Here is a 14,205-nt window from a genome sequence, read left to right on the forward strand (position 1 = left end):
TTTCTGGTGCGGTTGTGGCTTATACCAGGACAAACCTGTTTCTGTCCGTGCTGCTTGCACCCGTTCAGAATTAGCCTGCAGCATTAAATGCCTTGTGCAATGTAACTGCACCTGCACCAGCGCTCAGGCCAGCATAGAAATGTCACCGAAAGATCAACCTCTGTCCAGCATTGCTGTGCCGTGGCTCTGGACTGACTCTCAGCCACCAAATATTTCTTAGCTGTTCCCCAGACCTGCGTTAGGGAGGAAGCATGCAGAGCTGGCAGCATTTGCATCGCTGTTGTGCCTGTAGCGGTTGTGGAGAACTCTCCTCCCTGTGGCCGCCCATCCAGCTCCTTTGGTGAGCAGGGATTTCTGACACACAATTTAAAACAGTCTCCAGGCCAACAAAATGCAGATTCCCACTCCGGCAGCAGCAGCTGCTTTGCATCCTCCTGGGTACTGTTAGAGAGAATCCCCATCTAGCGGACAACCGGCAGAAACACAGCCAGGGAGACTCGGCCAGCAACCGGGGTGCTCCCAGCTGCCAGCCCCCTGCAAGGCAGCAAACCCGGTTGAACTGGGTCCCAGCTCTTGGAAACTGTCCTGATGATGTGTTCTGGTTTCACAAACATGTCAACTCTTGAGTCCGTGTTGGAGTCATGGAAAATTTGGGTTGGAAGGGACTTCAGGCGGTCACATCCAGTCCAACCCCTTGCTCCAAGCAGGACCGGCCCCAACTCCATCATCCCAGCCAAGGCTTTGTCAAGCTGGGCCTTAAAACCCTCCAAAGATGGAGAGTCTGCCACCTTTCTGGGGAGCCTGTTCCAGTGCTTGGCTCCCTCCTACATTTTCTGGACCTTTGCCCTTTGATGGGTTTAGGCTTGCTGTAGCTCTCCACAGATCCCCAAACCAAGCAGCCAGATGACTTAGAGAGAGGAAGAAGCTTGGTGTCTTTAGAGACCCAATGACTGAGGCTAGAGGGCAAGATGGGGGTGCTCAGATCCTAAGACCATAAAGTTGGAAGCAAACCGAAGAGTCATCTAGTCCAGCCTCCAACCATGAGCAAGGGCAACCCAAGGCCTGGGGCCATGCCTGCTAGCCTCGTATGGAAAGGCTATATTCCTGCACTACACGTCATGTGCTTTCCAGTCATGTCATACAGGGACAGTTAAAAAAATCTTCTTGAATTGGCTGGCTGTCCCTGAACTGGTGAAGGAGCGCTGGAGAACTGGGACAGCCTGGGGTCTGCCCAGTATCGTTCTGGGTGGCGTTCACCACTGCAACCTGTGGACTGGTCTGAGTTTCGCCCCCTCCCTCTTCAAGTGCTTTGAGGATAGCTGGATGCTCCCCTGATATTCAACCTGCAGCATGGCCACAAGTGGCACGGGCAGCCTCTGAAGGTGGCATGTGGCAGACTAGGGATGGGACAGGCCGCACAGTGGCAGGGGGAGAAGAAAGCGGAGTAGTATTATCTGGGCAGATAATACAGGGCAAGAAGCAGAAAGCAGAGCAGCAGAACAGGCAGGGGAAGGGGACTGGAGTGGTTCTTGGGGAGGGTGCAGGGCTAATTTATGGCAAAAACTGGCCCCCACTAATAGTCCTGCCTCGTTGAGGTGGCAGGTAGGACAGAAGAGGGGGGTAGCTGAATGCTGCAGCCCTTAGAGCGAGGAAGTTGGCCACCAGCCGGACCAAGGAAGGAGGTGGACAGGGTGGTAACCTGGTGGAGGAATGGCTTGTGGACCATGGACGCAGGGGTGACCTGGGTGAACACAACGGGGTGCAGGAGGAGGAGGTGGTGGTAAGCGGCATGCAGAGGGTGAGATCCGGGAGCACGAGGGTGAAGGGGCACAGAGGAGAAACTGGAACAGGAAGATGGCCCAGTGAGGAGCCCACGGCACGCGGAAGGAGTTACAGGGGCCAGCCACGAGATGAGAGGGCAGGCACAGGCATCTGGACGGGGGGGACCAAGGAGATGGACACGGAAAGAAGCAGGAGGATCCGAGTTGAGTCAGGGAGAACTGGGGCAAATGAAGGAGCAGGCTGGAGCCCTGCTGAAATGGCCTTTAGCGCGCTGGGGGGGGAACACCCCCGGCTGAGGCTGAGCGCAGCTCGAACTGAAGAGGAGGGATGAGCCGCACGTCAGACGGCTTCCCCTGGGACTGGGCTTGAGGCCCTTGGACTAATTAGCTCAGGCACCGTGCCACGTGAACATGGCTACTTAGCCTGTACTCAGCATAGCTAATTAGCCCATGCAGAGCAGTACAGAGTCTCAGCAGGATGTTGCCTGGCCTCCAGGCGCATTTGGGGAGAGGCTGTCCAAATTGGAGTTAAAATGGTTGTTTTGGGGATTCTCTGGAGACACCGGGGACATGGCTGCCCACTTTGCAACCGTCCCAGAAGATTCAGGACGGCCAGCCACTTACCTCTGTCCCGCATCACAACATGCCCCTCTGCCCGGGAGAGGACCCCAGGCAAACGCCTCTCCATCCCGGTCAGGGCAAGACCCGAGTTCACGCAAGTGCCTGCTCTCCCAGCATGAGCCCCACAGCGAACGCACCAAGGTCCAGGCTTGCCGCAGTGGCCAAGAGCTTTCTCTTGGTGAAGCAGAAAGCAGCACAGTCCGGGGTGAAAATGCTTTGCCCTTTACTCTATTGGACTTGGAGGGCACTTTACAGCAATGCATCATTGCGTTGCCCATGTTGCCACGGGGGAGCTGAGCGCAGAGAGGGGAAGCAGCTTGTCCAAGGTCACATAGCGAAACGACAGCACAACCCGGGTTACTTCGTTCTCAGCCGTAAGCCAACCCTACTCAGCACTGCCCCCTGATAGCACCGCGCACTGGTTACACCCCTCGTATAAAATCAGTAGTGTTTTCCCGAGAGGTGCTTGGGCAGGAACCCCGGTGGGAGTCGTTTGATGCTCGAGAGTCAATTTGTGCCCTCGGTTCTGCCTCTGCAGCTCTGCTGAATCAATGGGGGCGGCTGGATTCGCTCAGCAAACGTTGACTGCGGTGGGACTACAGGGACATAGCAGAGGGCAGGATTTGGCTTTCAAGGTATTGATTCACTCAACACATTTTCATTCACCTGGTTGCTGGATGCTGGACAAAAGAAATAGTTCCAGGCCAAAACAAGAGAGCCTGAAGGGTGCTTTGCACATGCATTCAAGAAATCAGCAAATATTTCAGCTGCAGAAGCAGAAATCTGACTTGCACATCTTAAAAATAGAAAAATGTGTGAAATTTTAGTCACAGGGAACCAAAGCAGGCACAGTGGGAAGATAAGAAACGCGTGCTCCACGTGCTGCTTGTGCTTCACAATAATAATAGTAACAACAACAGTAATCTTCCCCATCCCGACTGCACTTCTCAGCTCAGGGTCTCTCGTGCTTTATAAACCGTAACCTCAGCAGCCGGGAATACATTACTTTCCCAATCCCTTCCCTTTCCCCCAAGGTGGTAGGGAAGAAACTAGAGAAAGAGGTACGACACTGAATTAGGGAAAGTCCCATAGTGGAATCAAACACAAGGTCCTGAGCCCCGGTATCGTACCTTCTCCGCAATACCATCCTCCTCCTCTTCCATTAGTTACCTAGTCAGGAAAAGCCATGACATTCCTTATGCCTTCATTTAAAGCAAGTTAAAAAAAACCATCTCTCTCCTTTCAAGGGAGAACTTGATTTTGGTGAGATGAGGGCACCTTGGTTTGCCAAGAACTTGAGGTTTTGGTCTTCAGACATCTTATGTTTGGGAGTACCAGGTTCGGTCAGGAGCTCTGTTCCTCCAGATGTAATTTCTGGCATCCAGCGCAAATGAGCCATCTCGCAGAGATGCTTCTGTACTTGCAAGTACCATGCTTCTCTGTGATGTGCAGCTAATGAAGCAAACATGAAACGTTCCCTGCCAGTGAACTGCAGCCATCTGTTAATCTTCCAGCTCCATCTTAATAAACAGCCAGTCAAAGGAGCCCCCGTTTCCTTCCCTTCCCAGTTGTCGTCCATCAACGTAACGTGTTGCTGAACGGCAACTGGAGTGGAGAGGACGCACCATCTGCTGAACTGATGCACACATCTCGGAGATGAACCTACTACACAGGATAATCAACGAGGTACGTGAATGGGACAGCGAGGTCAAGGCAGAATGACTAACACCAGGAGAAGGCCTTGCACCAGGACCTCTTGCTTGCTTACAAAGCAGAGCTTCGACAAAGGTGGAGCTTGGCTTTGGGGCTGTTCCCAAAAGCTTTACATATTGCCCTTCAGCTGGAGGAATAACGACAATAATACTAATGATAATGTTTATCATCATCATCTGTCACCACATCTGTCACCAGTGGGGGCAGATGGCAGGACAAGGAGCAATGGGCTCAAGCTGCAGCAAGGAAAGTTGAGGTTGGATATTAGAAAAAACTCTCACGAGGAGGGTGGTGAAGCACTGGGACAGGTTACCTGGAGAGATTGGGGAATCTCCATCCTTGGGGGGTTTTAAGGCCCAGCTCAGCAACACCTTGGCTGGGATGATGTAGCTGGGGCTGGTCCTGCTTGGAGCAGGAGGTTGGACTAGATGTGACTTCCTGAGCTCCCTTCAGCCCTCATTTTCTGTGACTCTATTTTGATAATTAGGACTGTGCAAGGGTTCAGACCGTGCTTCGGATCCGGAGAAGCATTGGATGCTTTGGTGTCTGAAGCGGCACGTCCAGATTGAAGCACCGGCTCCGTTAGGCTTTCCGGCCGCTTCGGAAAAGCTTTGGAGCCGCTTCGGAGATCTGGCCATAGGGTAGAATAGGGAATCAATGAAACATCTAAAACTTTGTTGTTTTTTGTCTGATTTGATGAACGCTGGTAGCTTCTGCTGAGAGCATGAAGCCTGCCAGGTTTCAAGATGATAGGTGCAGGGGTTTGGGGGGAACTGCACCCAAAATTCTTGAAAGCAAAACTCATGTCACATACGTGTGTTAAGGCACCGCGGGCTGAAAACTGCAGGGGTGGCAGCCCCTGGTGAGGCCACAGAGCCTGCCAAGTTTCAAGGAGATAAGTACGGGAGTTTGGGGGGGACTGCACCTCAAGCTGCGGACAAGCAAAACTCGTGACATGGGTGAGCCTGTGTGCGCTAAGGCGCGGGGGGGTGACAGCTGCAGGGGTGGTGGCCCCTGCTGAGGCCACGATGCCTGCCAGCTGTGGAGGAGATCGGTGCAGGGGGGTCCTGGGTTCTTGGGCCCTGCGCCCCTAGCTGCTGACAGGCAAAACTCGTGCCATGGGTGCTTGTGCTGTCTCTGTCTTGGGACACATCCTGTTCTGGCCTGCCATCATCCTGCCAACCCATCACAAAGTGCAGTCTTCCTTCATCCCTGCTCTGTGGTGTGACAGTCCTGAGTGACATGTTCACGTGCTATTTTCTGCAGGGGTCTTGTCTCATTCCAGGGGAAATTCCTCCCTGTGCGGAGAGACAGCACAAGAACTGGGCACCACATCAGGTCTCCTGGGGCCCTACTTTTTGTGGCTTTACGTTTCAGTGGTGCAGAAAGCATGTTCTGGTCCTCTGCAAAGGGCTGAATTTCATGCCCCAGTTGAAGGAGGCAGCTGTTCACTATCTATTTTTATCCTCATCATTCAGTGCATGGCCCATGCTTCAAAGCATGCCATCCATCTGAATCCACAGCAAATGAGGCAGTGATCTCCTGATGATACAGCCCAATATGATGCAATGCAATACATTTGCATTCTTACTGATCACGACAATCCTGGATCCCTGCTGTGGCTAGAAGGGGTCCCATTAGCCCACTGCATCCAATCCTCTGTGTTTGTAGGCAACCTTTTGTCCAACGCATCCAGAAGATCATTCGCTACAACCCGCCTCAGGCAGCACAGCCTCAAAGCACCTCTGGAAAAGAAAAAAGCTCTGCAATGTGCCGTAGGTAAAGAGCAAGAGAAACCAGGGTGCTGCTCATGCTAGGTGCTCTACCAGGGAAGAACAAAATCCAGTCCCTGCCTGGGAATACTTCATACTGGCTACAGGATGTAAGACAAGAGGTGAATACATGGGACAGAGGAGCCCCTTACCTTTAGGTCCAAACGTGTGAGTGCCCATCGCGCAAGCACTTCTGCATGTGTGTAATTGCACCACAGAGGCACCCCCTAAGTCATCCACGAAGTGAGGCCCTGGTATATGGTAACACACTGTAGGTGGTGGAGGGTGAGAAAACTCCCTGGGGGGCTGTAGCCCAGATCTTCTCATCATGTCTGTGATATACTTCCCAGTCAGCTCAGCTGTTAATCAAAGTGGCTCCACTTAAGACTTAGAGCGGGGGCGGTGGGAGTGCTGGAAGCAGATGGCCCCAGTGAAGGAAGATGCTTAGGCACTTCCAACCAAATGGCTTCGCTGCCTGAGCCAGCCGTTTGCAACTGGACCCCAAAGCCTGCACATGCACATGTGGATGAGGAAGCCACCCAGGCAATCACCCCTTTGAGCAAGCCATTCACTTTGGAAGTCTGGCTCCTTGTATCTTAGAAGACACGCATGAGTGACACCTGCACACTTGATCCTTTCATAATTAATAATGAATGAAGAGCCAGAAACAGGTTTGGTCCTGACAGTGTTTACTGTCTAAGGGGAATTCCCATAGGAACCACAGAGTGGCCATCCAGGATTAGATCTCGATACTCAAACTGGGTCTAGCTACGGGCGTGCGAGAAGACTGCTGTAAGGCAGGGGGGTCAGACATACAGCCTGCAGGCTGAATCTCATCTACAGAGTTATGATCAGGCCTACGGGTTTTGTACCAACCCCCCCACGTGGAGGTTGTACAGGGTTGTACCACTGTAACTACATCAGTTGTAAGGGTGTGGACACACAACATGATTATTCCAGGGTAACTTACCTCTGGTTTTATGCTGTAGTAAGGAACAGATGCACCCAGTGCTCCTGAACTAGTTGCTTAAAGTAGGTGCTCTTGCAGCGCTTGGGAACTAGGTGCTGGCTTCCCCCAGCGTGAAAGAGTAGACAGAGGACACCTTCCAGTTAGTGACTTTCCCACCTACGGTATAGTTGTGCAGCCTAGGCATGGACAAAATGAGGCCTTCACCTATGCTGGGACCTGCTAGGTCCAGCTATAATATGAATGAAGCCATGAATCTGAGGACTGGGCAGACAAGGATATCTGTATCTGAAGGAGTAAGGGACTTGCAGCGACACTGGTGGCAGGGAAAGAGAAGACATTTCACCCAACGTTTGCAAAGCGGCTCAAGCTGATGGCTCAAGATTGCTCTTCTCAACCAGGAGACTTGGAAGCCAATGGCGAAATTCCCCTTGGACCATACCTTTGTGCGGTAAATGCATGCACCTTCTGTCACCAAGAAAGCCTGATCAAAATCTACAGGGAAAACCAAACCCAGCCCCATGCATAATGCCAGCTTGGAGCTCCCTTCTCACACCAAGGCAGGAAAGAACGGGCCTCCCGTCGAAAGAGGTGTAACGAGTCTCAGGATGCCAAGAATGGGGACTGTGGAAAGGCCCGAAACTTAATCACTGCCAGAGGAAGAGCGTGACTCATGCAGTGTGTGTAACAGCTTCAAAGCTCACAGCTTCAGGGTCGTGCCTGAAATAATCATCTGAAGCGGGATTTCCCAGTGTCCTTAGACTGGGTTATCTGTCCTCCCTCCGTCAATGAGCAGGGAGCTAGGCCAGTGCTGGGCTGTGGATTACCTTTCTTCACAGGTGCTACCTGCCCACGAAGAGGCCTGGGCACATGGAGGAATCAGGGTTCAGTTTCTGACGGGGCGGGGGGCTGGTTCTCGCCTCCGAGCAGCATGCGAACGGCTTCCAGAAAAGGCCGAGAGGAAACCCTGGCTTCCACAAGGAGCTTGGCCTATGCATGGGAAACTTCACACTTCAGTGGGCAGTCGATTCCTCCTCGGCCAACGCTGTTCGGCAGACCCCTGCTCACCCAGCTGCACCCAGGACCTGGCTGGCATTCAACAGCCCTGGCCCGGCAGAGGGATCCCCGGAGGAGTTCCTCGTGACTAAGTTGTGAGCAATGTTACCACTGGAGCTCTGTGGTGGTCAGTGGAGAACTGGGAGAGGAGCTGCCCTATGCCCAAAAACCTGGGGTGCCCGGCTTGTGGAGCATATCCAGAGAGGCACCTGCAGACTCAGGGGAGCAGAGGAACATACTGCATTGATGCAGCGGCCTCCTCCCTTCTCTCTGGCTCTCCATTAAGCTAAATGGAAAAGGGGTCAGTGGAGCTATCCAGGCTAGTTATGTCCACTGCTAAAGTTTGAGCATCTTCTCCTTCTGCTCCAGGTCAGCAGCCATCCACAAAAGTAACCCCCTTGTCTGACCTCCCCAGAAACTTGGTTGGTGGCTATTTCTGGGGACAGAGGCTGCATGAGATCACCATCAATGCTCCTAAGAGTTGGGAACGCAGGAGACAAGGATATGATGGTTGCAAGGGAGCAGCTTTGCACACCCGATGCACACAGTGCAGTCTCCAAGAGCATACCTGCAGGGCAGGGTGACCTTCAGTTGCATTACTAAGGATACTCAATGTCTGTCCAGAAAAACAAAATTAATTTTCATAGATTTCATAGATGTTGGGGCTGGGAGGGACTTCAGAGATCATCAAGTTCTTTTCATTAGTTCTTGGACAGCCCGCTCAGGTAAGTGCATGTAGCAGGCCTTGCAAATGGTGGTTGAGGATGCTTAAGCCATTTCAGGCAACGTTCAGACATTCCCAGCTCCAACTTTATGTGAGCTACATGCATGGCAGACGGGGGTAGGGCTGCTGGGGTGGGTCTTTCACCACAGTGGCAAAGACAAACTCTTGTCCTGATCACAAGGAGATGGTCGGTTTTAGTAAAGCGCTCTCACACCAGGAACAGAGTCACATTCCTCTGCCCGCAGATGTCACAGCCCAAACGGCTGGAATGAGTGTTGATTGATCACACCCTTGTCATGAGTCAAGGCGTGAGTTCAGAGGTGCTGGGCTCGACACTGGCCCATCGGCTTCCCCTGACAGAGGGTGACTTTGATGTCAGGAAGCCAGCAGACAGAAGGTGGGCTGACCGAGGCAAGAGCTTTCACTGGGAGTGACCTACCAGATGACTTTCCAGTTCAAACTGCACAAGGTGATGGAAGGAAGAGAGGCGGAGGTCTCACGTCCTTTGTCATCTGATGAGGAATGGTGTTGATGAAAGGGCTGGGGCCTCAGCCCTTAGATCAGCCGTGGGAGCAAACAAGAAAAGCAAGACGAGAGTGCGGGGTTAAGACTTGTCTGTTAAGAGCAAAAGGAAAGGCCAAATGGACTCAACTTCAGTAGCCGAGTCCCTGCGGGAGACGAGGTGCTCCAGTGATCCCTGCAGGCAGCCTGCTCTAAGCTGGCTGCTAACAGATGCCATTTCCACAACTTTTTTTTAACTCTGCAGAGTTCACAATGGAGCGTGGTATCAACCTGCCTAGCAAGGAATAAGGACTGTGGCATCTTATGGGAAGATGATGTTAAGACGCTTTTTAGATTTTAATTCTGCCGCTTCTCACATCTGGAGTCCTGTGTCCAGTTGTGGCCCCCCCCCCCCCCCCCACAGAAAGGATGTGGACAAGTTGGAGAGAGTCCAGTGGAGGGCAATACAAGTGATTAGGGGGTGAGGAACATGGATTATGGGGAGAGGCTGAGGGAACTGGGCTGATTTAGTCTGCAGAAGAGAAGACTGAGGGGGATTGAATAGCAGCCTTCACCTCCCTGCAGGGGGGCTGCAAAGAGGATGGAGATGGACTGATCTCAGTGGTGGCAGATGACAGGACAAGGAGCAATGGGCTCATGTTGCAGCAAAGGAAGTTGAGGTTAGATATTAGGAAGTAATCTCTCACTAGAAAGGTAGTAAAACACTGGAACAGGTTACCCAGAGAGGTGGTGGACTCTCCATCCTTGGAGGATTTTAAGACCTGGGTGGACAAAGCCTTGGCTGGGATGATGCAGTTGGGGCTTTGAGCAGGGGTTGGACTAGATGTGACCTCCTGAGGTCCCGTCCAAACTGAATTTTCTGTGATTCTCTCCTACCAGGAAGTTCTTCATTGAGCAACCATCCTTCAGCCAAGGAGTGATCCAGATTATGGTCCATAAATTGATATTTGGGAAGGTGCCTGGGGTTTCCTTTACTCCCTGAGCTGCTGAAAACAAGTGAAAGCACTCTTGGTCTACAGCTGCAAAGGTTTTTCCAAATCACCTGGTACAATATAATCCACAGCAACTGGAAAAGTTGTTATTTAGCATCTCTTTAGAAACAGTGATAAGGCAGGCAGTGGCAACTGTTGAGGTACTACAGATATCAAAAAAAGGTATCAGATTCACCCAAAGAACCTTGTCTGCCTATGTCCTTAGATCAACACGGCTACAACCTACTAGTTGAGGTACTACGACACTGGTAATCCCATTGGGAATATTTGTGTGTGTTAATGTCCTGAATTGAAGGTGCACTCCCTGGCAGAGGCAGGGAGACTCGATGAAGTGTCAGACATGATCATTCCACTACTGACCCAATCTTTAAGGCAGGTTTTTTGGAGATAGCTAGCTGGCTGGATGGCTGTGATGATGGCATTGTCTTATTAACTTATTAGTTTGGTGAATTGCTGCAGTTTGTAATTGATATGGCCAGGCAAAAAGCGCCGTTTATTAGTTTGGTTCTCAGATTTGGACAAAACTAAGCCCTCGGCCATGAACTATCAAGATGTAGACTGGTGGTTCCCAAATCACGAGTGCCTATGAGTGCAGCCATCAACATGAGAGAAATGCCGCTTCACCTATTATTTCAGGAAGAAAAAAACGAGTGGTAGAAATGTGCAACTGTTGTCACATTGCTCAAGACACCTTCATTTGATCACCTCTGGGGTTGACCACAACTGGCAAGCTGGTGCTTGGGGGTGCTCTTCTCTAGCTGATTTCTCATAGTCAACGTGCTACTCAGCGTTGGGTCATATCCTTTTAGCATTTGCTGTTTGTTTTTGTGAATACCATATTTGCAACATTCATAGTTGCCTGTGAGAATATCATCATGATTCCTTCAAAAAGAAGTATCCGTTTCAAGCTCTAGCAGTAATGTTTACTGGCATCAGCCACATCACCAAAGAGGATGCAAGGACTATGCTCAACAGGACAAAGACATTCTTTGGTTGCTCATGTGTTGTGGTTGAACAATGAAAAACAGCCACAGTGCATTCTGCGTCATGTAGCGTTATCTGCAGAAATCACAAAACCAAACACGCTTAAGCTGTGTTTGGAAACATCAGGGAAATCATATGGGGAAACCAAAGTAATTCGTCCAGTGTTGCAAGGGGGAAAAAACTTTCAGAAATTATGATTCAGAAGGACTTTGTCTCTGAGAACCTCATTTGAGGCAAGTTGCTACAGTGCACAGAGTAAGAAGTCTCACATAACTAGGGAAACTGGTTTTGCCTGCTGTTGATATGGTAAAAGTTACGTGTGGGAGATCCGAGGTAAATTAAAGCTATATTATTCTCCCATTCAGTGAAAAAAAATCAAAAAATCAAGGCCATTGTCCAAAATCAGGAAAACATATTGGTCGACTGCAAAAATACACCATGTGCATGTCAAGCAGATGTCAACACTAAGAGCCGTGTTGCACATTTCTGGCCCATCTGAGCTACATATGGGAAGAAGATATTTTTGGGGACGTGGTTTTGACTCCTTCCCAGACATGAGACGGCAGGAAAAAATGGTTTGAAGCTCTTCGTCACTATATACAAAAAAGAAATATCCGTGGGATCACAGGGCTAGATTCTTCCTTTATGCCTGGCTACAGATCAGGCTGGCAGGCCTGGGTGAAGGAAGTTGTGCCATCAGCTCTGTGGTCACAATGCATAATTTACTGAAAACAAGTGACATCAGGAGATCTGACCCCATAGTCAGTGGGATTTTGAAACATGTTATTTTAATAAACTATGTCATTGCTTTGCTGCTTAGTGCTCGTCTACTGGCCAAGTTGCGTGAGAAAACAGGATCAGAGCATGGCGTATTAGTTTCACACACACAAGGTGGGTGCTTTCCAGAGGAAAATTTTTGGAATGCTTCTTTGAACTGAGACACAAGCCACCTACACATACAATGAATGCCAAGAAATCTGAACTGAATCAAGTTTGGGGTTTTTTTGGTGACAAAACATCTCTTCTTACCTATCAAGGCAATATTTTCTTAAGAAACAGATAACCTCACAGTCTGCAAAGCAAGAAGACACATATTCTACTGCTTTGCAAGCATGTAGCTGAGCTCATGAAGAAAACTGTCTTCTGGATGAATAACCTGGTGAAGATAAACTAGAAGGCGTTTCCTCAGCTCTGCAACTTTTAAACTGAAAATAGCAGCAATCAACCTCCCGCTGAGGTTAGAACTGACCCTCTCACAACCTGCAGCTTCCTTTCTAGACTTGGACACATCAAATGATTGGGTGCAAATCTAATTTAAGTTTCAACCTGATTCAACAGGGTTGACAACTGAAATTTAGTAGCTCGCTAGAAAGCACGTGGTGTGCAAACACAAATGCGATGCACCACAATAACCCAGGTTAAAAATTTTAAGGAGCAGAAATTTAATGAGGATCAAAGACCGTGGTGTGTACAAATGCTCTCTGAGACTCGAAGCTTCCATTTGCTCAATGACTGTAACTGGTATCAAGTCACACATCAACGTTGCTAGTACTCTTTGCAACCACACAAAGCTCTATTCATCGCATTGGCTTCCATCAAGCCACGATGTTGTTCCACTGTGGATCTCCCTTTAAATAAGGGAAGTGCCTTTGCAACGCCACTATAGTTTAAAGAGAGGATGCTCCAGCACATGTGTTACGTTTAACTCAATAACACAGTATGGTTGCTATTGTTCATTTTTAGTGCAGTCGTATGTAAAGCTGGTTTATTCTAGCATTTGCATTTACACAAGTACTTGTCTGTAAGCAGGGTGAGAGTCAGAAAACCTGTGGGAATTACCCATGTACTCTTATAAACAGCTGCTGTCTTCCTGCTCTGGACTCTTCAGTGGCTTCCATGGAGACATCAAACTTTCTACAAAGCCGCAGATCTGCAAACACACCTGCTATATCATCTCTTTACTGCACAGCTGTAAAACAGGGGCACTGAGAAAGGCTGAAGAGCAGTGGACTCACACACTCAGTTCTCATTATCTTTATCAGCTGCTTCATACTAAGTGGCAAAAACAAAATCAGTAACAAAGACATTTGTAACTGAACTGAGCTAACTGTCCCATCAGCACTGGGCTTGCTTTTCTGGTCTGGGCACATTAGAATGGAGGGTCAATGAATTACAAAGCATGTTTGCCAAGGCATGATGCAACCTGGTCAATGACCACGCTGTCCCCTAAAGCTTTTTGTTGGCACAAAAGGATGGCCAACTATGGACCCAACATCCAGCCAGATCAGCACAAAAAACTACGTAGAGATTGATCAGTCACATTTGACCTCTGGAAGCTTTACTGTCTTGGGATTTCCCCATGGTGAAGATAACAACAGCAATCCAGAAATGCCCAGCTTCCAAAGCTCTTCACAAACATTAACTAGTCCTCACCAACATCCAAGTCAGAATTCCAGTTTTATGTACAGCCCAGAAGCTGGTCTGAAGTCACTGAAGGGGTGAGAAACAACCCAGCATTAAAACACTGGAGGAACTGGATCCCAGTACTCACTCGAATGAACCATACTCTTGTAAAATGATGAATTGCCTAGTGCATTGGCTTTTCACCTTCCCCCACAACCTTGCTACCTGGAAACCACCACCCACCAAATCCCATTGTAGCCATGAAGGATTCTGAAATGGTGTCATGGCAAGAAAAAGCACATGGCTTAGGTTCTAGGACAGTAGTTTCCTCCCTTTCTCCAATCTGTAGAGGGCTTGATTTTGGCACCACTAGAAGCTGCGGGAGAAGCTGCAGAGCCCCCATTGCATTGAAGCAGTGCCTCTATTCCACTGAGCCAAGTGCTGTCTGGGACCAGGACTTTCCATCTAGTGGCCTGAGATGCCAAAGTGAAAGCAGTGAAATCCTACTCTGGGATAGAAGCAGTGAGAAAGCAACATGAAGAAGGCAGCAATTTGCGGCTTCTCTCCAAGTCCTTGTCTCCTGCTGGATCCTAGGTACTGAGTTTTCCTGTTTCTACTTTGGCATGTCATGTCACTAGATCAGAAGTCTTGGCCTAGAGGTCATATCCCC

Source organism: Crocodylus siamensis, chromosome 2 (assembly GCF_052110815.1).
Source record: "Crocodylus siamensis isolate JL-2025a chromosome 2, ASM5211081v1, whole genome shotgun sequence".
Taxonomy (NCBI): domain Eukaryota; kingdom Metazoa; phylum Chordata; order Crocodylia; family Crocodylidae; genus Crocodylus; species Crocodylus siamensis.